Raw genomic sequence first — 26043 nt, 5'->3', positions numbered from 1 at the left:
ATAGACACAATTTAAAGTCTGATCATTTAAACTATTTCCACCAGCTTTCTCTTTTGATCCTGTAACACTAAGCACTGCAGCATGTCCTGCCTGTCTGTACCATAACCTTTGGCCCCATTGGCCAAAGGTAGGCATTGGGTACCAAAGGAAAGTGGGGGTCCTGCTTTGCCATAGGGACACGATTAAAATCCCCTTAGCGATGACCATGATGCCTGCAGGCCATGTACCTATCACTGAGGGGACTACTGACCTCCCAACCTCCAATAATCTCCCCTAGGTGCAAATAGGCCACACCACTTTGGTCCTACTTGCACCTTTCAAGGCCATTCTATTTTATGGGTATAGGGTTCTAGGTTTTCAGAGGCAGGGAGCAGAAAATATATTGTCAGTTTGGGGTCTTACCTGACTATTGGTGCCCATAATTTGGATTCTTAGCAGGGAGGTCCATGTTGCTTGTAGCATCTTCAGGACACACACTGAGAGTGACCAAGGAACTCATTTCACTGGCGCAATGGTAAAATGCTGGGCAGAAGAAAACAACGTTGAGTGATGATACCATCTGCCACATAATCTGACGGGGGCAGGCCTTATTGAATGCTAAAATGGTATTCTTAAGACTGCCTTAAGGCAGATTCAGTCCCTGCAGGGGTGGACAGAGACTCTATGAAAACCTACCGGACCTGAATGAAAGGCCTAGAGATGGCAGAACCTGTGCCCTCATCTTGGTGAGCACCTTGATGGTACACCCCTGGTTTGCTCTCAGCACTTGATAGTCCTGCATTAGCCCACTTGCTGGTTGGTGCAGGCCAGGGCACATCTTCCCCCTCAAACCAAGGGTGACCTGGCATCACTGGAGAGGATTGTGTCCTCTAACAAGATGGGCTGTTGTTTTGGGCAACGATCTCAATCTCATCTTGGAACAAATGTCACAGTCTAGGCACGCATGGACGATATCAGCCTGTTGCATGGGCAGCCCCCACGCTTTATCAGCTGCCCACGTTGTCTTTTGTCTGGCATGCCGCATTTTCTGATGTAACCAATGGGCAATGTTCCTGGATGGTGAATCCTCAATTCATCGAACTCTAGCCAGCATGTTGACTTCATCATTTCCCAGTGACCGTAGAGGTTGGTAGCCAGAAATGTGTATGGTCCTATGTTTAACCACATTCCATATGTCTAAACATGCATCTCTGCCCCAGATTGGTCAGACACAAATAGTCCATTTCCAGGTGGCCCACTGTACTAGTAAGCCCCTGGTACACAGTCCAGCTATCTGTACAGATATTTAGTATACTGTCACCAGATTCCTTGGTTATAACCATCCACACAGCTCATAGCTCTGCCCATTGGCTGTTCTGATCATCTCCTTCTTCAAAACAGACTGTTTCGGGGGGGTTTCAGGGGAGAGATGGTAAACCACCGCTCTCCTCTTGTTTGACTTACCCTTGCTGGACCCATCCATATGAGGCATCTTCAGGAATGGCCTACACACCTGGTCCTTGCACCTTTTGTGGGTTTATAGCCCACCCTTTCTTTTGTAGATCAGTAGTCAATGAATCCGCTGCCTTTCCTCATGCCTTCAGTGGGTCTGATGTCAGCATGAGATCATCAATATAGTGGTAGTGTTTGATGTTATAAGGATTATTCTCATCTGCTAGGTCATGTGCACTAAGTTAAGACAATATGTAGGCAAGTGCACATACCCTTGTAGCAGGGACCTAAGGGTCTGCTGCCTACCTCCCTGCATAAATGCAAACTGATCTTGCAATTCTTCGTGGATGGGAATATTGAAGAATGCATTTGCCAAGTCTAGGACACACTGTTAGGTTTCTAACTCCCTACTCAATGTATCCATCAAGGAGGCAATGTTGGGTACAGCTGCATGAATGGGTGGTGTGACCTTATTCAGTTCTATGTAATCCACTGTCATTCTCCATGCGCTGTCTGACTTTGGTACTGGCCGTATGGGGGAATTAGATAGGCTATGTGCAGGTCTTACAATCCCTACTTTTTCTAGTTCCTAAACCATTCTAAATATTCCCTCTTGCCCCCCTGGGAATCTATACCATTTAGAATTAGTAATCCAGCACAGACTGGGCAAGTGAATAGCCTCATGTTTCACGTGACCTCTTCATATTGCCTGTATCACCTGCATACTAATACACCTCTCTCTCTCGGTCTGAACTCTCCTGTGGGCACTTGGAGAGTCAGACCCCATAATATGTCTGTGCCCATTATATACTCCAGGACTGGGGCAATAGACACCTTACACTCCCAGGGTGGGAGACACAAAACCTCCAACATTAACCATGTCCAACATAACCATGGGTTACAAGGATGGTTTGTCCCCTAAACCCACCAATCACCACCTTATCTCCCTGGAATTTGGTTGGATCACAATAAATAAGTGACATTTCTTCACCTATGTCAACCAGTCCCATAACTCACTGTGTATTCTTTTGGGATCAAAAAATAATCATTTTAACATAGGGGCCCCCAGACAAGTCCAGAGGCCCTAGATACAGGGGGCTGGCATCCCCTGTCAAGCAAGTAGCAGAGAATTGCCAATTCCTTTTCCTTTGGTGACTCTGGCATAGTGGCCCGGGTCACTTGAGGAAGCTTTTTCCTTTTACTGGGAACTAGGAAGTTTCCCAGGTTCCATGTTCTTGATTGCTTGTTTTTCCTCAATAAGTCTCACCCCTGCTTTTTGGGGCATATTTTGAAACTTCTGCTTTGGGGTCCTACTGACCATCCAGTGCATAATTTTTTTTTTTTTTTTTTTTAAGGTAACCCATGCAAGGAGGTATCTGGCTGGCTCACCAAGTGCAATGCTGTAATATATAATGTGGCAGAAAGTACAGCAGTAACAGAGAGTGGCACAATCCTAAACTACAGCAAATGAGAACAAGCCCAAATACAGCAGAGATGCAGAAACAAAGAAAGAACAACTACTTACCTTTAGAAGGCTTCCAGTAAGCAGAGATCTCAAACAACGTACCATCACCTCTACTGCCAGCCCTTAAATGAGGTCTGGGAAGGGGAGGATCCTGGCTCCACCCTTCTGGTCAATCAGCTGCATTGCATTGCATTGCATTGCATGCACCTGAGATCCCCTGGGCTGGCCCTGCCTTCCCACCAGGTGCTCAATCACTGCTTCAAGCCATGACTTAGCATTGCCACTACAGGCCCCCATATGGAACGTTCTTTTTACTTCCCAGTTAAAAGTACTTGTTTAGGATTTTTGCTTTTCCCAGTGACAAAGTGAGTGATGCTCAATAGCCACATTTACAGAGTGCTCAAATCCCTACCCACAAACTACTTTTGTCATGAAAAGCAAAGTTGTCATGGTGACAAAGCAGCCTGATACCTCGCTACAGGGAAGTGCCAGCAGGAGGTGGGAGCAGAGGGGCACATGGGGTCAATGAGTGCAGTCCTGCAATCACCCGACCTTTCACAGCGTTATCAGTGCATCTCTCGGATAACCAAGGTAACAGGATGTGCATAAGAAAAGCAGAAACTTCTTTCATTCATTGCTGATGGGAGAAAAGGAATCATTTGTGGAGTTATTTCAACTGAGAGATATGTGACCAGCATCGAGACAAGAGCCATGACATTCTTCTGACAAGTAATATCGACAGTAATTGGCTTCATCCCTCTTTCAGTGTCTCTGTTGTTAATGAGATTTGTGATCTAATTTTTCATATCTCTGTCAGATCTGTTGAGAATAATTTTTCTAACAAACATTTATGGACATAATATGTGCGCATTCATCGAATACGTCCCTTACAATCCAGCCTTCTCCAGGAAGTATTTCTATTCTGACAGATGAGTTTAATAAAAAACTCTCTGAGCTGAGCGTTCTGAAACACAAGAATTCAATAATAATAAAAAAATTAACCTGCCTCAAATCAGAGCCCTCCTTCTAAATAGAGAGCATCCTCACTTTTAGCTCTCACAAACCCACTCCACGCATGTGTAGTGATGGTACACCCATCATTCCCATTTTACAAAGGACGTGAAGGGCAAAGTGGATCACCAGGCTTGCCTGAGAGTTCTCTCTTAAGGTTTACTTACAGCTCCTTGCAGAACGAGCAGGAGACTGCTCCTGAGCCCAGCGTCAGTCCTGCTGGAGTCAGCAGCCAGACACAGACTGGTTCCTGGTGCTGTCTGATGGAGAGTGGCCGCTGGGTGGAAGGAGCTGCTCCTTTGGGCCCAGTGTAACTTTCAAATCATTCTGGGAAGAAAGGAATGGCATATTTGATGTTTCAGATGTTCCTCAAGCAGTACGACCCGCACAGAAGTGAGGTATAAAGAACACACTACAGTTCCTCAGTTAGGAAGACATAGGGGCAGAATCACATCTCCCCAGCAGAACTCAAGAAGACTTCTCTTAACACTACCACTGTGCATCTGAAGGTATTTGATCTGAAGTATGAAGAATGGTTTAATCAGACAGAATAACTTACCTGGTGCATCTGAAACATTTTCATTCCATCAAAGTCCATTAACAACATAGGCTTTAAATGGAGTTTAAAATAGTTTATGAAAAGAATATGGAAGGAATTAGGAGAGTGGCAATTCACCACATTTTAGCTCATGTGCTTCTGCAGCAGAAGGTACAGCACTGGGGATGGGGGCATTGCTGTGGACTGAGCCCACCACAGGACCTGGTCACCCCAAAACATATTTTCAAGAACAAATTTCAAGCGTATACGTTATAAACCTACAAACTATCTCTGTGAGCTGTGCATGCTTTATATCCCTTCAATCCCATTGCCTAGTATTAGTGAAAGTGACAAGACATTAACTGTATATTAATCGAATTTTTCATGGATGATTAAAATACAGAAACTGTGCAACAGATGTCTCCTTTGAGGTGTAATAAAAGTGAAGGGGAAATGAATAAATTGCCTATTTTAGAGATTCTGTATATAGTGCAAATAGACATTTTCCTTTTAGACATCTCACCAGGAGGAAAGCATTTGTTGCAGTGAGCAAGAAGTGTGACACTCAGCCTGCAGGGACATGGGCAAACTCCTGTCCCAGGCAGGAGCACAGCCTATGGGTTTCCATAGGGGGCAGGAGAAAGTGCTGAGCACAGGTGAAGTCAGACAACATTCTCTGTCCTTAAAAAAGAGGCTGTGGATGCCCCATCACTGGAGGCCAGGCTGGATGTGGCTCTGGGCAGCCTGGGCTGCTGGTTGGCAACCCTGCACATAGCAGGGGGTTGGAACTGGATGAGCACTGTGGGCCTTTGCAACCCAGGCCATTCTGGGATTCTACGAAAATACCTTCCTTGGTTGACATGCCATGATTAGCCCGAGCAGCAAAGGAGTAATGCGTTTTGCTGTCTTTGGTTATTTCTCTAGCATTATGCAATGGGAGGAATAAAGCTGGAAGCAGTGTGGAGCAGCACTGCTTTGACCCTTTGCAGACTCTGGATGAGCAGAGCAGGACCTGTGTGGACATCTATTTTTGTACCCTCACCACACACAGCTTGCTGTGTTAGAGCTGTCACATCTCACAAGTTGCAGACCTTGATCCAGGAGAGAGCCCATAGGCATTGCATCTCAGGTGCAGGAGCTAGCTCAGCATGTGCCCTTGTTCTGTTGTATCCATGTTTGCAGAGAGCCATCCAGTCTAGTGACCCAGGAGTGATTTGGGCTACTGAAGCAAAATCTGTCAAAGAAGGGAAGATTTCAGTTGGATGTCAGGGGGAAGTTCTTTGCTATGAGAGTGGTGAGGTGCTGGAACAGCTGCCCAGAGAGGCTGTGGATGCCCCGTCCATCCCTGGAGGTGTTCAAGGCCAGGTTGGATGGGGCCCTGGGCAGCCTGGGCTGGTATCAAATAGGGAGCTCGGTGGCCCTGTATGTGACGGGGGGGTTGGATCTTCATGATCCTTGAGGTCCTTCCAACCCAAGCCATTCTATGATTCTATGATCAGTGTAAAGCACAGGAACTGAAGCTACATGCTACAAAGTTTTCCGTACACAACAGTAAAATTTACAGTGATTTGCAGAAAACGTGCTCAGAAGAAGAAACAGTCCTCCAAAAACCACCAGAAATTGATGGTATTTCATATTTTTTTTCCCACAAATTATCAGGTTTGATAATAATAATAAATAGAAAAATAGGCTTAGACATGAAGAAGCTTGAGCTGAAGCTGAAATCACAGAGAACCAAGTGCTGAAGCACCTCCCAAACCCCACTGTTACTCCCGGGATGGGATGTGATGTAACTGCACGGAGCACTCCTCTGCCCTGCAGCACGAATCGTGGGTTGTAAGCAATTTACAGCAAATCATTTGTGGGATTTTTTCAGCATATTTCTCAGGTCCATGTGCTGCAGTGTCGTTATTGATAGTTGGCAGCGCTGCTGGCAGCGTACAATGTGCATGTTCCCGATAAGAATGCCCATCTCTTTGTTGCTCTGACTATAAAAAGGCCGATTTATGAGTCACAAGAAAGTGTTTATATTTTGCCTCCTGCATTCGCTGCTAAGAATCTCAAAGCTTTGCTTTGCTGGTGGCAATAAGGAGGAATTAGGTAGATGCAATGAGCAGCAAGAGATAAACACCACAGGCAGAAAATTACAGTGTGAGCTATGCTGGTTACACCTATTTTTCACCAGTTTTCACAGCAACAATGATAAGAAATTGATGTCCAAATAGCATAACACGTTGTTTTACTTACATCAAGATGAAGGGAAGTTGCTTCAGCTCTGCATTGAGATACCTTATGGGATGTGATGCAGTCAATGAATCATAGAATCATGGACTGGCTTGGGGTGGAAGGGACCTCAAGGATCATCAAGGTGAAAAAAGCCCTTCCAGTTGGGAGAACACATTCAGGCTGATGGTCAAAAGTGAAATCTGTGAAGAGAGAAGCGCTCCTTAGCACACAAATCAGGACTGTTCAGACTTACAGGCTTCCCTCCCATGAGTCCAGAACCCAGAGGCCACAGTCAGGACCCCATGGCAGCACCCGGGTAGCTGTGGCACCCATGGGAACACTGAAGATTTGCCATTTGCTGAGCAGTTTTGAAATTCTTCTTTGTCCTCAATTGGTAAATGTTCTCCAAAAATCTGTTTCTCGGTTTTTCTTGCTTGTCATTTGAAATCTTATTTAGTGTGACGATGGAAATGAAGCAAAGATATGCAGAAGAGGACCTCAGGTGTGATGGGAAGCACTGAGCACTGCCCAGACCTCCGCATTACTACTGAGCAGGTCATTGGAATTACCATACGGAGCTCAGGGGTGGTGACCCTGCCTGAGCTTCCTGAGAATCTGTGCACGGAAAGGCTGGGAAGGGCCAAAAGAGCAGAAACAGAATGAAATCTTAATGACCTGAGGGCGAAGCCCTGCAATGGGCAGGGGGTGAAATTAGTCAGTGTGCTGGAGGGAGGGTACTCATGGTGGAGAGAAGGTCAGGGAGGGGGAAAGCAGGATGGGATGGCGACCCAGGGCAGAGATCAGAAGGGTGCTATAATCGGGAGTTCTGCATCCAGCCCCTTGTTTGCCTTCTGCTCCTCCAGAAGCACGCAGAGCTTTATCAGGTGTTGAACAAGATGTCAGTTTGTGGCATAGCATGAGGTGCTGAGTTGTGCCCTCACTGCCCAGAGATGGCAGCTCCTAATGAGGCAGCCGTCGTTAGAAGGGAGCCAGAACACTGCAGGAGCTCACCCTGACATGGGCACCATGCTGGCCCTGAACAGATGGCAGAAATGTCATCTGGTGATGTGTTGCCCAGGACCAGATCCAACACGTAACATGACAGGAGGTGGGCAAAGGCAGTTCTGGTGTCTGAGGCAGTAAAGGGAGCATTGTAAAGCCCATAAATTTCTCTGTGGGTTTTTATGTATAGATTGAGTCAAATAAAGTTAAGGAAAGTCAATCGGCTCGTATGAGAACAATAATGAGCTTGAGATGGAAATTATTGTCCTGCAGTATGGGCAGATAGGCAGAACATCACCGAGCAACCTAACCCTGCATTGGCCGCATTGCCAGCAGGACGCTGGTCCCAGAAGCCAGCCAGCTCCTGGTGACCTCACAGATTTTTTTTTATTTTTATAGCACCATTTAAAGAATTTTCAAAGCAAACTTACACTTCAGCAGCATATAATAGGAATCGAGGTGTAAAAGCCTCCTGTGCAAGCATTACAGCTAATGGCTGGGTGGTTTGGTCCCTGACTCCAGCTTCAACTCCAAGGGGACATGCAGATTTTTTGGTGTGGCTTCAGCTGCTATCAGTAACTCTTCCCTGCCCCACTGCTTTGTGTACCAGAGCAGGATCACAAACACCCACAGTGCTTGCAGCAAGGCAATATCCTTCATGTACATGGCAGCACCATCGTATTTCAGTTACAATTTCTGTTCCAAGCCTTTAAACACCCGAACATTCCGCTTGTCTTTCTTTGCAAGCCACTGCCTACTCAGCAGATACTTTTATTAACTCTCCACAGTGATGCCCATGTCTTTGTCATGACTAAAGCTAATTTAGAGCTCACCAGTGAGTTACACTTCACATTACTCCTTTTAATGCGCACTGCTTTGCATGTCAGCAGAGCACTCCATCTGCTGCACTGCTGCCATTCCTCCCACCCCTATGGGAAGTTTCCTTCAGCCTTCCCCTCACTCCAACCACCCGAGTAGCACACCATGGGCACGCTGTGATTCATTAAGCATGGAGAATTCGTTAAGCATCACAGAGCTGGGCTCCCACCCTAGCAAGCTCTGCTGAGCTGCCAGGCTGCTGATTGCTCGCTCTGTGTCAGCTTTGTACACACAGATAAAGCAACACACCTGCTGCCCAGAGCTATTCAGTTCCTCACCATCCTCCTGCAAAGTTTGTCCTTGTGAGTGTCTCACTTCAGGACTGGAACAGAACACATGGATTTCCTCAGAATTTCCTCTCATGGATTACAAACGGAAAGAAAGGGAGCTGTTCTCATCCAAAGTCTGATTGCTGAAAAAAGTTGTTCAAATTCCCCCCCACATCTCATTTGCCTTGCACACAACAAGTCAGAACCCAACAGGAGCTGCACTGAGCCATGAGCTGGGTGTGCAGTGTTGCAGCTCTGGGGTGGTCCTGGGCATCACTGGGCTGAGGGGGCTGCTTCCCCTCTGATGGTGCCCACATCTGGATGCTGGCAGGGCCCAGGACATCAGGCAACTGCATTTTCTGGGGGGAAAGAGAGTTTCAAGAAAGCATTCCCCCAGAGAAGACAGACAGAAGCAAAGCTCAGCAGCCTGTCTGGGATGAAGTTTTATCTCATGTTTTAGGAGCTGAAAACAAAAGTTAGATAGAATGGCTGGCTGTACACACACCTCTCTGCATGGCAGATCCTTTCCTGCACTGCTTTAGATCAGCAGCCTCAAGTGCATCCTGCAGGTATAGTTTATGTGTTTGGTTACTCAGAGATTAGAAATAATGGGATTCCTACAATTACAAAACTAAAAGACATACGCTTTGTTGATGAAAGGCCTGTCCATACAACTGCAACTCCTGGTAATTAAATATGCCCTTCCATCAAGCTGGGAAAGACACAAAGCCCAGATTTACAGGCAGCAGTGGGAATCTAAAATTAGACTCCCACTGCATGCAGCATTACTTAGGGAGAGCAGAATTTATTTTCTCCACTTGTAAAGTCCCTAATATTCCCAGGGAGAGACTTCCTCCTGCAATACGTTAAGAAGATGTATCAGGTTTTGAACCTTCCAGGCTATTCGGGGCAAGGTGCTCTTCTAGGGAACAGCACACATTTCAACATGAGAAATTTGGCCATCATTGGAGTTTTTCACATTGTACAAATGCAGGTGACCTCCACATGCAATTCTGAATCTCAGTCAAGCATCACCACCATTTACCTTCAAATCACAGAATAATAGAATCTGTTTTCAGTTCCTTAAGGCATTAACCTTCTTTGTGTAATTGGTTGTTTAGAATGATAGACTCCTAGAATGTGTTGAGTTGAAAGTGATCTCAAACATCCCCCAGTTCCACCCCCCTGCCATGGGCTGGCTGACCCCAGCAGGTCACTTTGCCCAGGGCCCCATCCAACCCGGTCACTCAGCCAGCAGTTCTGATGGGATAACAGTGTGTGCTGTCCCAGTGTTACCTCAAAAACAGGTATATAACCAAAGCCATCTGATTTTATGGAGTTTTCTATTCTAAGCTAATACTCCGGCAGGCTCAGGCTTTACTTCTTATAAATGAGGTAAACAGGAAATCTGAAGAGAGGAGAGAAATGTGGCCACTGCAAATCAGGCTTTTAATTTATGCATCTTTTACTTGAGCTTCATCTACTTTTCCCCACTATTTCCTCCTCTACAAGCACAGCCCAGTGTGACAAGAAATTAATTAGGCTTGGAACTCTCATCAGCTAAACAAAGGAATCATTAATTTTGGTACTTAAGGAACCGAAATCCCAACTTGTAGCTAACTAACACAGGGAATGTTTAGGTTGGATGTGAGGAGGAAGTTTTTCAGCCAGAGGGTGGTGAGGCACTGGAACAGGTTGCCCAAGGAGGCTGTGGATGCCCCATCCCTGCAGGCATTCAAGGCCAGGCTGGATGTGGCTCTGGGCAGCCTGGGCTGCTGGTTGGTGACCTGCACACAGCAGGGGGTTGGAACTGGATGAGCACTGTGGGCCTTTGCAACCCAGGCCATTCTATGGTTTTATAATTCTACAATTAACCCATCTTACATGGGGGTTTGGAGTGAATCCCCTCAGGAGACCAGGCTGCACTGGGTGGCCTCTGTTCCGATCTCCTGCACTTCCGGGACTCTGCTCTGCAGGCAATGTGTGCCTGGACCTGCATGGTGCTGCCCAGGTCCCACCAGAGGGACTTCAGTCCCTGCCACTCAGAAGTTTGTGTCTGGGACATGGGGGCAAGGCTGGGAATCTGCTTTTGGCTGATGCCAAGGACCTTTCTGTCTCACTTCAAGGACACTTTCAACCCAACCATTCTGTGATTCTATGTTTCTAGTCAATGCCATAACGTTATAAAACACAGTATGAGCACTCAGAACTTACACTCAATATTTATCTTTTCAAAGCAAACACTATTTCTCACATGACTGTATATGAGAAGAACTGAATGCAAAATATACAGGTGAATCTAATGCTGATGCTCCTTTTTTCAAAAGTACCCATTCCTCCCACGAGGGCATTGCCTGCCCTGTGGGACAAGTCTCCCCTTTGCTCAGTGCCAAGCCCCCCAGTGCTCCCCTTTCTCCCTGGGCTAAGCAGATTGGCGCTCATAAGTGAGGTTCCTGGCAGCACATACCTCTGTTCACTTCCATAAATGTCATTGGAAGTATGGGAAGCTGACCTGGGGATGGCTCCTTCTGCCTGTAAGGAGAGAATGAATAAATGAGAAACAACCACAGCTTGCTTCCAAAGGTAAATAGTCAAAGTGTGAGATACAAATTGCTTGTGCATTATTGCTGTTCCCACAGTTGCCTTGTGGTGTTCAGGTATTTTACCTCATTAGGGGTCCTTCAGGGAAGGGAGGGCTCAGGTGAGGCTGGAGGGCAGATGGGACCAATTTCTAAACCAGGTCCAACAGCACTTAAAGGGTCTGTTAATGAACCAGGGTGAGCTCATCTGTGCAGTTCTAGATGCGAGTGGATGCCAGAGCTTGTCTCACTGTGCCTTTTAACCACTTAGTTTTTTAGTGTGCCCTCAGTAATTTTAGATATACATGACCCTTGAATCTGCAGACTGCAAAGTATTTGTCCACTGGAGGAATCTTTTCCCAATAAAAAGCATCTTCTGAAAGTCTTTGATGGCTGAGTCTAAGAAAATGGAAACTTGTAGCTCATCGCAGCCACTGTTAAAAGCCATGTTCAGTAATTAAGTAGCTAATTGCCTCTGATAAAGGAGAAGAAAAAAAATCTAGTTCTTTTCATTTCTACCACCAACATTTTCCAGAAATATTTCTCCATAAAGAACAAAAAAGTAAGTTTAAAAAATGCATTGCACACAGGACTTTCTCTCTATTAGCTCAGACTTCACAGCAAACAGACTAAATTCTGCAGGGATTAAACATCAGCTTAACTATAAATCCAGCACGACGACAACAGGCTTCTTGGCCAGAGGTACAAAAGAGGCTTTGCTCTATGCAATAAATCTCATGTCCTCCTCTTCTACTCAGGCTAAAAGAGGAGGAAAGGCTCAAGTGAGGCTGCAATGAAGCAGTGCCGCCTGCATTGGGCTCACCAAAGTGGAAAAGCTTCGGTTCTGGTTTCAAGAAGAACGATGTACAAAAGAAAGAACCTTGCAGAGCTTTTCCACACTCAGCTCAGTAATACATATTTTGAAAATAGTGATACGTGCACAGAGAATAAATTATTTACCCGTTCCCCTCCTGCTGTTAATTCAGTTATACTGCAAAGGTTTCTATCAATACATCAATTCTGGTGAAAGGATCTTTTAATTCTGTTTATTTCATTTGGATTTTAATCCAATTCTCATCTAGTGTTGGTATATGAAAACATTAAATAACAATAACAGTGACCACATTTCGGAAGTGTATGCAAAACTGTTCATGCAGGAGTCCTAAATTTCATGCCCTTCCAATGACTGGAGAGAAGAATTACAGCCACTACGTGCCATGCTGCACCTGCACAGGTGGAAGTGACACACAGATTGGAGGAAAATTGTGCATTCTTTCAAGATATCTTGAGAACAGAGGAATGAAAAAGTAACCAGCTATCGAATTGACATTTAACGATTCATACCATCTTGTTTTCTCAGCTGGATTATTTAATCCCTCCTTAAACATGACACCTCAAGCTGTAGCTGGCCCAACATCTTTCAGTGTTATATTTGTATTTCTCCACCTTGAAACTCTCACCACATTACACTGTGGCTTTCAGGACAGTTCTGCCCCAGCAGTATCTCACAGCCCAGGATGGAAATTCTCCATCCCTCCCATCAATCCCCATTACCATCCTCTGGCTGTTACTCCTAGCAAATGTATTTTGATATTAATGCATAGTCATATAGAACAGATTAAATTTTAAAGTCAACAAAAGTGCAGACGTTTGACCTGTGTTACATTGGTGTTTTTATTTCTAGAATGAATTTCTTTTAGCCTTCAAATGCAAACTGTGTTCCACAGAGAGGCTTCTGACGGGGTTTTAGTTACCTGGCACAGTAAATTGGTTAAATTTGATGCTATAAATGTTCAAATCCAGTACAGAAATGGAGGTGCTCCTCTTGGTTTCAATCCCATGTGCACCAAAAGGGGACCTCATGAGACCCTTCATCCGCCCCCAGCCATGGCAAGGCACATCGTGATGTAGAAAGCAAAGGCATGGGGGTATCTGATGCTGGAAAATGAGCAACCTGTTTGCTGCAAGAGCTAAAAACGAGTTGGGCTGGCAGCAAAATGCCAAGGCATGGATGTGCTTGACACAGCACTTAAGGCTGAGCGCAGGCTGCACGGGGCAGACACTAAATGACAACAATAGCTGTTGATAGATAAAGAAATCCATTACCAAAGGGAGAGGAGGTGAGCCTTGAAAGTACAAATCAATCATCATATGTTTCAACTCCTTCATCTTTTTTCAAACAGCAGGAAATGAATGACTTGTTTGAAGTAGACAATGGCACCGTAATTTCTTTCGCTATATATAGTGGCATCATGAATATGCATCTTTGGAGATTAAAGAAAGTCTTTTTCAGACTATGACATGCAGAACTCCGAATTTGATTATTTAAATCACAGTAAATTATCAGTGCAATTATCACACAGACAAAACAAGTAGATTATTATTCCGTGTAGTTCTCTTTGAAATGAATAGGGAAGAAACAAAAGAAAATGGAAAAGCATCCTAACCTTCAAAACGAGCTTCAATCCATCTCCTCTTCTTCTGTATTCACCTCTTTCCTGCAAGGCGATGAGTCTTTTGTCTCCTGTACCCCATCCTTTATCTTCTTTCATAAACTTCTCCAGTTTTCTTGCATTTACAAACTAAAGGTGTTCACCTTCAGTAACAGAAACCAGCTTTCCATGCCCAGGTGCTTGCTGTTGGCACCCATGTCCCTCTGCACAGCAGACATCCGCTGCTGATGGCCACAGTGATGGCTGCAGAAGCCACATTCCTAATGTAGCCACCATGGAACTGCAGCTGCTCACTGGGATTGTCAGTGTGCCAGGAAAATGCGCAGTGGTACAAGGTTACTGCTGAGGTGATTCTACAAGGACAATGCACAATAACTGCATCCTTCACAAAGCATCCTTCACAAAGCTGGTCCATGAAGACCCCCAGGTGGTTCTGCCAATGGGGCGAGCATGGTGGTGCACCCCACTCTTCCTCCCCTTCATCTTCATGGGAGGTGCTGGCCTCACCTTGTGCCTGGGAGGGTCAGGTTGGGTATCAGGGCAGTGTCTGCTCCAGAGAGCAGCCAGGCACTGGCACAGCTGCCCAAGTGTGGGCAGTCCCCATCCATGGAGAAGCAAACAGCCATGCTATCTGTGATACTAGTAGGACAGAAATGCTGCTGCTGCCCAGGAGAAAGGGAAGGAAGTGCTGAGGCTGTGGATCCCAAAGGGGAAAAGCTCAGAAGGGCACATACAACAGCCACTAATAGTTCAACATATATATTACTGAGCCTGTTCCTTTTTATGTATATTGGTATTGTGACTAATAGTCACACTGCTGCTACGTGGTGGTCTGTGTAAGCGATGGGCACACAGGGCTGCACAAAACCAGGGCAGAACGAACCCTTCTGAACTCTCCCAAAACTCTCCCCCTGTGCCACAAGCAGAGCCATAGCAATGGGCAGCTGCAGCCTGTTGCAAGAGCTGCCTCCATTGCATTGCGTGTGTCGTGGCCTCAAACTCTCTTAAGCTGCTACTGTTATTAAAATTTCTATTAACTTTTCTTTACATGAAAGCAATTACAAGTGAACTTATTCCTTTCATTTGCCTAAAGCAAAGAAGAAAAAAACCCAAAACATCAAGCTGCCAAACAGCAGCAACAGCTTTCTTTCTTCCCACTAAAAAAAAGAGAAAGAACAGAAGAAATGAACAATATGAGATATGGCAAGCTCATTAACAAGTTCATTAGCAAATTCATTTCACTGATTAAATTCCATAGTGTGCATTCAATAGAGACCAAGCAGTACCAGTGGCAGCGGGTCCTTGCAGCTCAGTACAGCACAGGGCTGTGTGCCCCTGGCAGCAGGGCAGGACCTAGCAGTGCCTTCTGTTCCCACTGCACGTGCTGAGCCTGCAGCAGGCAGAGCATTTACATCCCAGTGCTGGGACACGGTGGGCACGATGCCACACATCTAGATGCTCCCATGGTGGTACATAGCAGCACTGCAGCCCAGCAGAGGTCTGGAGAACGGACCTGGAGATGTCTATCCTATCCGCTCATTCTTGAGTTCTCCACATGGGTGCACACATGCAGGTGGGATTTAGAGAGTTTAACTTCTTGCACCTTGGATTATTTACCTTTATTTCCAATAACAAAGAGAACAGCTGGCAGTGCTGTCCAAAACCCAACCCCCAAGCCCCAGCAGCAGGTTCATATGGGGGCTGCTGCTTCTTCCTGTGCACTGGTGACACCAGCAGCTTCTCATATAGAGTAAACTGCTCATATTGGAGAAACAGGCTGACTTAGGTGAGACTATGGCTCTACGATTCCATGACTCTATGGTGATGTTGGTTAAAAAAAAAAAGGGCATGCTTGGGCACGCTTACCTGCTCTTCCACATCCTCCACAAATTAGAACTGGTCCTCAGTGTAAGGTTTTGCCAGTGCTCCTAGAGAAGCTGGAAAGAGCAAATGTGTTAAATTGCTCATTTCAAGTGTACTCCAAGTAGTTTAAGATATGTTAAAACCGAAAAGTTCAGGTCACCCATCCGAGCATTTAGAGTCACCTCCATTTAAATGTCCGCTTAAATCCTCTTCTGCTTTAATGTGTTGCTGCAAGCAATCATATATATTGCTACAGCATCATATATAATAATATTAATCTGCAGAACATTAAATATTAAATTAAGTTTTATCTTTAAAAGACCATAGATCTAGAATAATTGCAGCTCTACAATCCAATGAGTATTTGCAGAGCTTCCCAAGCAGAACACTTCCTAGGTGGTTCTCAGCACATCCCCGTGCTGGCTGTGACCTAGGGCTGCAATTATCTCTGTCTAACAGAGGGGAGGAATGGGAGCAGCGCTCAGTTTATCCTCTGGGCAGTGGCTGTGGCAGCACCCACCAGCAGGGATTCCCCCATGGCCATGCTGGGCAGATAGATACACACATACTTGTGTGAAACTAGATGATGATCACAGTTCTTTTCAACCTAGGCCATTCTATGATTCTATGACTTTCTGTCCCTCATGGGAATAGGGCAGAAAACAGAAAATGCTGATATTAAATCAGCTGGGAGTGTGAATAATGGCATTTTCTGCACACACTTTGCAGTACTGCCAGATAACAGCGTGTTCTCCAGAAGATGCCCTGAGATGAACTGCTGGTGGTTATTGCGAGGGTTCTCCTCTTCATTCAGGGAGTGACTTGGAACATATTTGAGGTTGAGTTCCTTTAGCAATTTCAGCTCTAACAGTTTTAACCAGTGAACCGTGCACTGTAAATAAGATGGGGGAAAGAAGCATTGCTCAAAATGGTAATTTCTGGGCTTTCCCAGGCTGAGGCTCCAGCAGCAATAAGCATACATGCACTGTATCAGCAGTCCCACACCGCAGCTGTCTGCTCTGCAAAGCTCTCCTATTTACAGCACACGCAGCACTGGCAGTTGTTAAACTCACGAACCAACTCAATGATCCAAAAAACTGGGAAACGCATGAGCTGGAATAAAAGGATGAGAGGAGTGCATACCATGTTATCACAGGCAGCAGAATCCAAATTGCAAACATTGTTTCCACCCCAATGAATGGCATCATGGCCCTGCTGGCCATGCAGCTCCTGGGTGGGTCTGGCCATAGGGATGGCTGTGCATTCAGTGCTGAGCGTCAGGAACAGAAGTGATGTGGGTGACTCCACAGTCCACAGTGCTTTCTTTCCCTTGTTCCTCAGTAAAGGGTTTGAGGCCAGGCTGGATGTGGCTCTGGGCAGCCTGGTCTGGTGGTTGGTGACCCTGCACATAGCAGGGGGGATGAAACTAGATGAGCCATTAGATTGTGGTCCTTTTCAACCCAGGCCATTCTATGATTCTATGATTCTTCCATCCATGTATAGGGGTTCAGTTAGAAGATAAAATACCAGGCTGAATTAAACCAAGGAAAACTGTTAATTTAATTTAGAAGTTGTGTTTCCACTCTCTCTTAAAATGTCTGTTTTTCCAACCTCTGAATATTTCCTTAGGTAATACCAGTGTACATAACAATATACCATAATGGTTCCCAGTGCTGCTAGAAGAGGATGCTTTTATATTGAGAGATATTTCAGTTCACTGAGTAGAATATCAGAGGCTATAGAGCTTTGATCGGGGAAGGAGCGATAAAGATATATTAAGTTTTTCACAAGTAAATGATAAAACTGTAGCAAATGAATGCTGCTGGTGCTAGGTTGTCACTTCCCTTATTCTCTTTTCTGCTCATATTCATTCATCAGGAAGCTCACATTTGTGAAATGACTGCAGTGTCAGTCCCTTCTGTCTGCAAAGGGTCAGCACAGTACCTGTGGGGTACAGCCTTCCTCTCTCATCGGAGAAATAGAACATTTCTACACGCAATTTATTTTCTGTTTCCCAAATGCTGGTTTGTATGATTTTTAAATAATCATAGAATCATAGAATGGCCTGGGTTGCAAAAGGAGCGCAGTGCTCATCCAGTTCCAACCCCCTGCTGTGTGCAGGTCACCAACCAGCAGCCCAGGCTGCCCAGAGCCACATCCAGCCTGGCTTTGAATGCCTGCAGGGATGGGGCATCCACAGCCTCCTTGGGCAACCTGTTCCAATGGTTGTTTTTATCCCTAATTTCTGTTAATGCTTCTTTCACTGTTTTAGAGACCCAGGAAAATCTGGGGAGACAGATGTGAGCAGTTCCCTGCATCGAGGGAAGATGGGAACAAAAGGAAAGCGATGAGGGGGCTGGGACAGGACAGGCAGTGCTGGAGTGCTCTGGCAACAGGAAAGACAAGGCAAGCTCCAGCCAAAAAGCAAAGCATTTCTGCCTATCTCTGCTTGGTACCGCACTCACTGAGCATATGAGCAGTGACTAAAAGATGACATGCTAAAAGATAAACAACAAAAGTAATGATACTGTCTGCCTTTCTCCAATGAGAACCATTACAGAAGGCGGTGTACAGTGATTGCAAATTAGATCATTTGTGCATCCATTTATATTCCTAATGTGCCTACAACTTCAATACTCAATAAATAATAATGAAGCTGCTTTTAAATCAGATTTTTTTTTGCCGCCCTGGTGGGTTGTGGCTATCCGGTCACATAGCAGAGCCCTAATATTACTCCTTACACAGACTGACTTGTAATTTACATAATATTAAGGTACATATCTTGGTGTGAGCTCCTCAGGTCAGGAGCTGACTGGGCCCTTCATGCCCTGCCCCAGCAGCAGCCCCCAGCTGCCCCTCCTGCAGTCAGATGGCTGTGCTATGGGCTGTGCTGAGGAACCAACACACCGTAAGGACAGCTCGTTTACGGAGGCAAAGAAATGCAGAAAAGGTCAGAAGTCTTGGTAGTGAAACATTAGATAAGACTATGAAAATGAACTGAATTATCAAGGGAAAGAAGAAAAGAAACAGAAGAATATGGAAATCAGAAGCTCTGACCTTTAGAAGATGTGCAGTTTGCAATGCCAAAATAAAGCCACGTGGGAGGATCCGGCCTCCAACTTCAGCACGATTAAATATTTTGCCAATGCACGGCTTATTGTGACTCGCTGGCGTAAATTCAGTCTTTCTGTTTGCCTTTTTGTTCATTGAATGCAGCATGCATGATATTAGAATGAGACTCAAGACTGAAAAATAAGAATAAAAAGACAGATTTGGATATGAGCTTCGTGTCCAAAGGACTGCTCATCGCTGGAGGCAAACAGCATAGAAAGAAATCCTCAAGGTCGGTAACAAATCAACACGTCATGCTTAATCTGCACGTTAATAAGTTATGCAAAAAAGTCTGCAGTTCTGTCAAAACAGAAAATAAATCAAATTTGTAAGGCTGCTTGCGTCAAGTTAAAAACTAGCTGATCAATAGGCTTTCAGCAGTACTCCGAGCAGATACCATCTAGCTGATACAACCTATAGGAGTGATATAACTGTACCTCTGTCTCATGGCTTTTTGTGGTGGTGAACATGGGTGTCCATCGGTGCTGCAGGAACTCTTCCATTGGTGGATCCATCTCAGTTGCATTCAGTGGACTGCAGTTGGCCCCAGTGTCTGCTCCAGCCCAGCCCTACATGGGTGCAGAAGGATCCAGCAGGCAAGACAGTGCTGTTCAGAGCAGACCATTACCTTTCCAATGTCAGTCAGAAGGTGGGAGAGAAGTTCACGTGCTTCACATGGAAGCAACAGAACAATTTATCTCACTTTGGAGAGGAGTGCCTTTGTGTAAGCAAGTAGTGTAGTGGTACACAAAAGCCAGCACCTGGAATACCAAACGCCTTCTATTGTTCCAGCGAAGACTTCTCTGAGTTTAGTGGATCACCTAAGGTTAAGATTAGAGGAGATACTCAAATTTTACAAATTCTGCCACCAGAAAGGAAAGGTTTTTATGAGTTACCAGAAGCACTGATCTTTTCCCTTGTCTAACATGTATTCGAAGATGTCAAGGAGCTAAGAAAACATTTGATCTCTTTCTTTTTTTTGTAGAATTTTGAGTATTTATAATTGAAAACAATTTTTTCTGTGTTCATCTGTCAGAAGAATGTTGCCTGTTAATTGCAAGCGATGATGCAGGCACCAGGAGGGCTGGGCAGAACCAGAACAGAGCAGTGGGTTCGTATGGCTCTGAGTAGAGGAACTGCCAGGCTCCATGTAAATGGGCGTGGTATTTTGTTACTTGCTGGATCAGATAGATAGAAAAATGATCAGGGAAGGAAAGACAGAAATGGGAAGAATTCAAGGCAAAGAAGGATGATGAATGGTAGTCTTGCTCACTATGCACCATACTGTAAGAACACTAAGGGGTGGCAAAGGATGTCAGCACTTCTTGTCCAGCATCCTGCTGAATGTAGATGATCTTAAATGAACAAATACCATTGCAGAAACAGGTACAGAAAATACATGGGGCTACCCATGCAAATTCCTTGCCTTGGTTTGCTGTGCCCTTTTGACCTTAGTTTCCATCAAGATAACCTGCCTGCAGGTGTCAGCTGTCCCCTCATGGGTGAGGCAGGGCAGGCAGCACCCTGATGGCCAGCAAAAATGGAAATGAACCCAAACTCAAGAATTCAAGTGACTTCAGCAGCAATAGTACAAACCAGCAACAAGGATGTCCCACTGCTGTAAGTGGCACAATCCACGGAATAGCAGATTAGTCTGAGAAAAAGCAACAGTCAGGACCAGTATTGAAAAGGTTAAGTGTAATACTTGTAGCATGAGAGCATGGAATTATTAAAGGATAATAATTATATGTAATTATAATTATAAAATAATTAGTATTATAAAAATATTAATTAGGATTTTTACATGCTGAGTTGTCCTCAGATTTCTCTACAATTAACATTGTATAATAATTACATTATTGTTAGAGAAAAATGAAGAGCTGTTTGATCTTGTCCCAAGTGTGTGCATGTGGTGAGAGAAGGAGAGGGGGGAAGAAAGCTGTTTTGAAGTATAAAACTATCATTTTTTGGAATGTGAATATAAATGAGGCAAGTTTGTGCCTTGATGTGTTTGTTGTGCAGGAAGTAATTTTTATGTAAGATACAAATTTTTATTTGCTCGTGGCTATAGATGGAAGCATAAAGCAGGAAAACATGTGCTTCCTTCCCCCACCATGAAGGCTGTGTTCCCATCACCCACCTCCATTTTAGTCTTCACCAGGAAAAAGTGAGCCAATACCAAACACCATTCAATCATCGTCAAGCGAACTATGGGTTTATTGGCCTTGTCCAAGGTAAACAAGTGAGCACGAAGCCCTTTCAGCAGGACATTGGACCTGGCCATGCATAGATACAAGGCAATCACTACAGAAAAGAGGATTTCCAACATCACCATCAGTGCTCAGTGAGCACCCTAAAACCAAGCTCACCTTCCCTGGGAAGAGTAGAGCCTCATCCAGGGGAGATCAGAATTGGGATGCCCCAAAGCACCACATCCTAGTCATATCCGTGTTTCCATCCCTATCCCTATCCCTATTCCTGTCCCTGTCCCTATCCATAGCCCTATCACTGTCACTATCCCTACCCCTATCCTTATCTCTATCCTTATCCCTATCTCTGCTTCTATCCCTATTTCTATCCGTATCCCTGTTGCTGACTCTGTCCCTGTCCCTGCATCCCCATCTCAGCAATCCCATGTGATGCTGCAGGACAGTGGTCTGTAATGTAAAAAAGTAGCAAGAAAGAAAATTTCCTTCTTGGACTGCAGAAAATCAATCATGGTGGTAACAAAAAGGTGCAAACACTATGCTGCCTCAGTTACCCGATTCTCTGGAAAAAAACTGCTCTAGAAATCCCCCAACAGCTCTGTAATCGTGATGGATGGCGGCATGCTCAGTGAGTAATCCCTGCACAAGGTGCCGAAGCCCTTCAGCTAATGCCAGTGTCCGTGCCTGACTAGTTCATTTCTTTCCTCTCTTTCCCCCTCTCTCTCTCTTTTTTTTTTTTTTGAAACTACAAATCAATTGTTGGTTATTTATTTGTTATTTCATATTTATACAAGAAAGAAATATTTCTCCCCTAAAGCAAATCAAGGATAGAATAACAACCCCGTAAAGGTCAGCATCTATCCGGTTTGTTAATTGAATCTGTCTTCAGAGCCACAATGCCAATACTTCAAGGGCGAGAAAGGGCAGGGATATAATAATAATAGGAGTAAATGTCTTTGTACGAACTGGAATTGATAGCGGATAAGCTCAAGACAAGTGCAGTCTGAGCTTCAAATCTTCTCTCCAGAAGCCATCTAGTCCTTGGAAATTTTGTCATTTTTCTCAAGGCAAATGGTTCCACACGGCTGTAATCCTCTATGGCTTGTCCCAGGGGTGTGAATTACTGTTAATACCTCTGTTATTTACAGCCTGCTCAACTCCTAACAAAAAGATCCTCCAGGAGCTTCACATAGTTTACTGAAATTGGTTTGTTCTGTTTTCGTGTGCATGAAGTACCTGGCATTGCTGGGTGGACTGAGCTGCCTCAGTAGCTCTGGAGGAAGGAAGGGTGAAAAAACACCTGGAAATGTCCGCCTGGTGACGGGTCCTGCACAACTCCATGCTGCTGCAGCCTTGGGCTGAGGAGCACACTTACACAGCACCTCTGGGCTTCACAGGATTCCCAGCACCTATAGCCAGTAAGCATTTCTGTGAGCTTTGCAACTGCACGTGTCCCCGAAGACAGGAGGCTGCAGGGCTCAGTGGGATGCACTCCTCTTCATAGGATCGTAGAATCACAGAACCATTCAGGATGGAAAAGACCCCTGAAAACCCCAACCCCACCACCCCACAGTCCCACAGCCCACGTCCCTCAGTGCCACATCCCTGCAGCTCTGAACACCTCCATGGACAAGGACTGCCCACCCCTGGGCAGCTGTGCCAGCGCCTGGCCGCTCTCTGGAGCAGACATTGCTCTGGTACCAACCTGAATTTGATGCATCTCCTGTGCTTCATCCTCCTTCCTTCTGGCCTATTTTTGCTGAAAAAGAACTTGGTGACAGGTCTTTGAAAATGAGAACAGTTACTTAACTTGGAAATTAGCAGTCTTGGGTTCATGGTGGAGTAGCTGTGCTTCACAGTAAGTCTCTCATTCTAACAAACTTTGACTAAAGTCAATGCAAGTTATTTGGGGATGTTGTTGACAAAAGAATTTGATTATTTGAGTGTTAACAAGGGATTTTTTCATGTTAATTTATTTGGACAAGTCATTACTGTAAGGGACTCAGAACTGCAAACATCTTGTAAATTATCAGAGCCAGCTAAATGAAATCCATTGGCGGAAAGATGTCGCTCTTGTTTATAACTTGTTGAAGGACATCTACCAGATTAAGATAATTCTGATCCAACAAATAAACTAATCCTGTAAAGAGAGGGGGAGAGGGGGTGAAATCCTTTGTTTTTATTCCATAAGGATGCTTATGAATGGCTGATTTCTTGCATAATAATTAAATGGTTATTTTAGAGAAACAAGCAGGGACTTGTAGGTAAGAAATCAGATTAATGCATCTGCTCACGAGGCCCCAGACAACACCCAACCCCCCAGCTTGTCTCGTGGTTCCAGCATTGTGGCACATTTACCCTTGCAGTGCCAAAGAGTGGTATCAACCCCAAAACCTGAGCATCCTCCTGCCCTGCCCTGCTCCTGCAGCAACATTCAGGCTGTGAACCCACTGACAGACATCACTCAAACAGCACCACCACCAAAGCCCCAAAGCTGCCCATTTTTCCCATCCTGCTAAATGCATTTAACCACAGTGACTGTACAAGTGATTTTAAGCATGGAACTATTTTAAAACTAAAACGTGTTCTAATGCACATCTCATTTAACTTTCAAATACACACTGAACTATATTTACCCTGCTATGTAAGTCACTCGTTTTCCATTAAATAAGCTGGTTAATTCTGTTTGCCCATTTCTAGTACTAAGTTTTCATCTAATTACTGCAGCCAGATAAAAAATATTGCTGCCTTCCTGACCTCTATTATGCATCACTAAGTAAAATGATAAAGACCCCTCCTGAATATGCTCCTCGAAGGGGTAGGGGAAAATGGTTGCTGTGCCCACAGTGCCCAATTTCATGAGTCATAGCAGGACTTACTGACAGAAAGCACCAAGCACTAGCAGCACGAGTTGTGGGATAAGTTCCCCAGCCTCTGGATTTTGTTTGTTGCATGCCAATTAAAATTGTTGTAAACGTCATTGATCTGGCTCTGATCTTCATCCATCCATTCCCAGGTGAGGATTTCTTTTGTTAAGCCAGTTTGGGGGACCCTCTCCCCACTTCTGCTTTTCCACAGCATATGATAGACATGCTTCCACCTCCCTGTAACTGCGGTGGTGGTGTAAGCAGCAGTTGGATGGGAAGGTGCCAGGTGGCCGACAGTGCCAGTGCTGTTGGCTCTGCTCATCAGCACTCCATCAGCACTGCTGGGGGCTGGAGTTCACGCCAGCTTTATACCAGCTTGATCCCATAGTATCCGTGAAGCTTTCCAAGCTTCCAAGTACTGCATTGGAGAACAGCCCTAGATATCGTGTTACCCAGCGTGCACTGACCTTCAGTCTGCCCTTCCAGCCCCTTCTGTTAGGTTTGGGGGAATGCTTTCCACTGGCACCCACGTTAGTAGAATCTCTCCTATTCCTGCAATGATCCAGGCATGAGGCAGCTGGCCAGATGTGCTGAATTTCAGCACCACAGCAGCGTTTTGGTCATGGACTTGCTGCACACTCCCACATGAGGTTGCTTTGCAGCCTAATTAAAAAAAAAAAAAAAAGCAAAATAAAAATCTATTGTTGTTTTATTGTATTATTACTGTATTGTTATGGCAGCTTTAGTGTCTTAAATCAATAAAAATGGTTGTTTAGAAATCAATGTGGAATGCAGTAATATAGTCAGCTGAAATTAAAATAACACTATTTGAGATCACTGCCAAGCGTGAGCATTAAAAATGGTATGGGGTGGGGAGCAGGACCCTCCTTGAGCAAAGTCCTGTCCAGTTTGTGTCACAGAGCCACCAGTGCTGCCAGCACAGCCTTTGTGCGAGGCAGCAGTGAGTCTGGAAATGAAATCTCTCCTTCATGATGCTCCAAAATTGATGGCACCATCTCTACAGTGAACAGGAGCACAACATTAAGCAAGTTATGATTTTCACTGTGGTCAACACACAACCAAGAAAAATACTCACATACTCCTCATTACAAATACCTGCAGATAGAATGTAATCTTCCAAAACGGTTTGGCCTTCAGGTACAAAATGGAGAAGACTCATTTTGGTGCTTTGTGGTGATGGTTTCTTCTTGAGAATAGAAGAGCCCATCATGGACTTTTGCTTTTGGAGCTGCTGACCTCAGCCTGGGCCAGGTTGGCATGTGCCATCCCAACAGGAGATGGATGTCCTCATGGCACTGACATGATGAACCAAATCTGGCTTCTCTGAACTGAGCTCTCTTTCTGAAAGTTTCCTTTGAAAAGTACTGTGGTTTTCTGTAGAAAATAGTTGATTCTTTTGTGCTTGGCTGAAAGCTGTTTCTCTTGAAACACACAGAGGACATCAAGTAACATATTGTTTCTCTTTTGTAAAGAGAGACCTGAACTGCTGGTTGGCCACAACCACCTTTGAAAGACACGGTTGAGATATAAAACAAGCACCATTTTCTTAACAAATGATGATGATCATACTGGTGAATGTGCTCTCGTAATGCTGCGTTTGAGCTGTTGAGCTTCTGCTGAGCGTTAACGCATCGATTGCCAGGTGACACCAGGGGAAACAGATTGGAACTGCTCAGAGTCTGACAGACAAGCGGACCGAATTAATATGGTTTTGCACTTTTCAGATAATGATCTTTTTCTTAATAGTGGTTTAATGTAGCCTAGAGGTCATACGCTTCCATTCCCACTCAATGTTTTTCTATTGTAGAACATAAAAATGATCTATTGACTTCACGTCAGGTCTAACATGCAGGGCTAATGGCACATGGATGAATCGTTAATGCTTTTCCCATTGTCATCTTGACAGTTCCCCAGGAGTTGTTTTCAATGTCAAGCTTTTGCTGGGCTTGGTGAAATGTTCTGTGTTAAGAAGATGCATCGTTTCTGTTTCTTCCCATCCATTATGCAGGCATGGCCCAAGACAATAAGAATACTATTTAATTTGTGTGCTATTAATAATTAGTGATTATTGGGAAGGCCAAGGGAATGTACTTTGACAGCTGCGCAAACCAGTTCAGTGAG

At 44.9% G+C, this 26043-nt stretch overlaps 1 protein-coding gene across 28 annotated transcripts in view; it reads right to left on the bottom strand.

Moving 5' to 3' along the window:
- Nucleotides 1-26043, bottom strand: part of LOC104912096 (uncharacterized) — a 106164-nt gene that overhangs the window by 2092 nt on the left and 78029 nt on the right. For 17 of the 28 annotated variants that reach the window (XR_014884658.1, XR_014884657.1, XR_014884660.1 and 14 more), the window contains 8 exons: nt 19265-24564; nt 18774-18961; nt 15720-15790; nt 13848-15010; nt 11289-11353; nt 6693-6871; nt 5537-5679; nt 403-4234 (listed from right to left, as the gene is read on the bottom strand). The gene's annotated coding sequence lies outside the window, so the exon portion shown is untranslated. Of the gene's footprint in view, nt 1-402; nt 4235-5536; nt 5680-6692; nt 6872-11288; nt 11354-13847; nt 15011-15719; nt 15791-18773; nt 18962-19264; nt 24565-25017; nt 25297-26043 lie in introns of all 28 variants that reach the window. The other 11 variants (XR_014884680.1, XR_014884669.1, XR_014884673.1 and 8 more) reach the window with 11 other exon arrangements.

The sequence above is a fragment of the Meleagris gallopavo genome, chromosome 8 (assembly GCF_905368555.1).
Source record: "Meleagris gallopavo chromosome 8, MGAL_WU_HG_1.1, whole genome shotgun sequence".
Classification (NCBI taxonomy): Eukaryota; Metazoa; Chordata; class Aves; order Galliformes; family Phasianidae; genus Meleagris; species Meleagris gallopavo.
The sequence above is the reverse complement of the archived record's forward strand: the minus strand, read 5'-3'. Positions and strand labels throughout refer to the sequence as shown.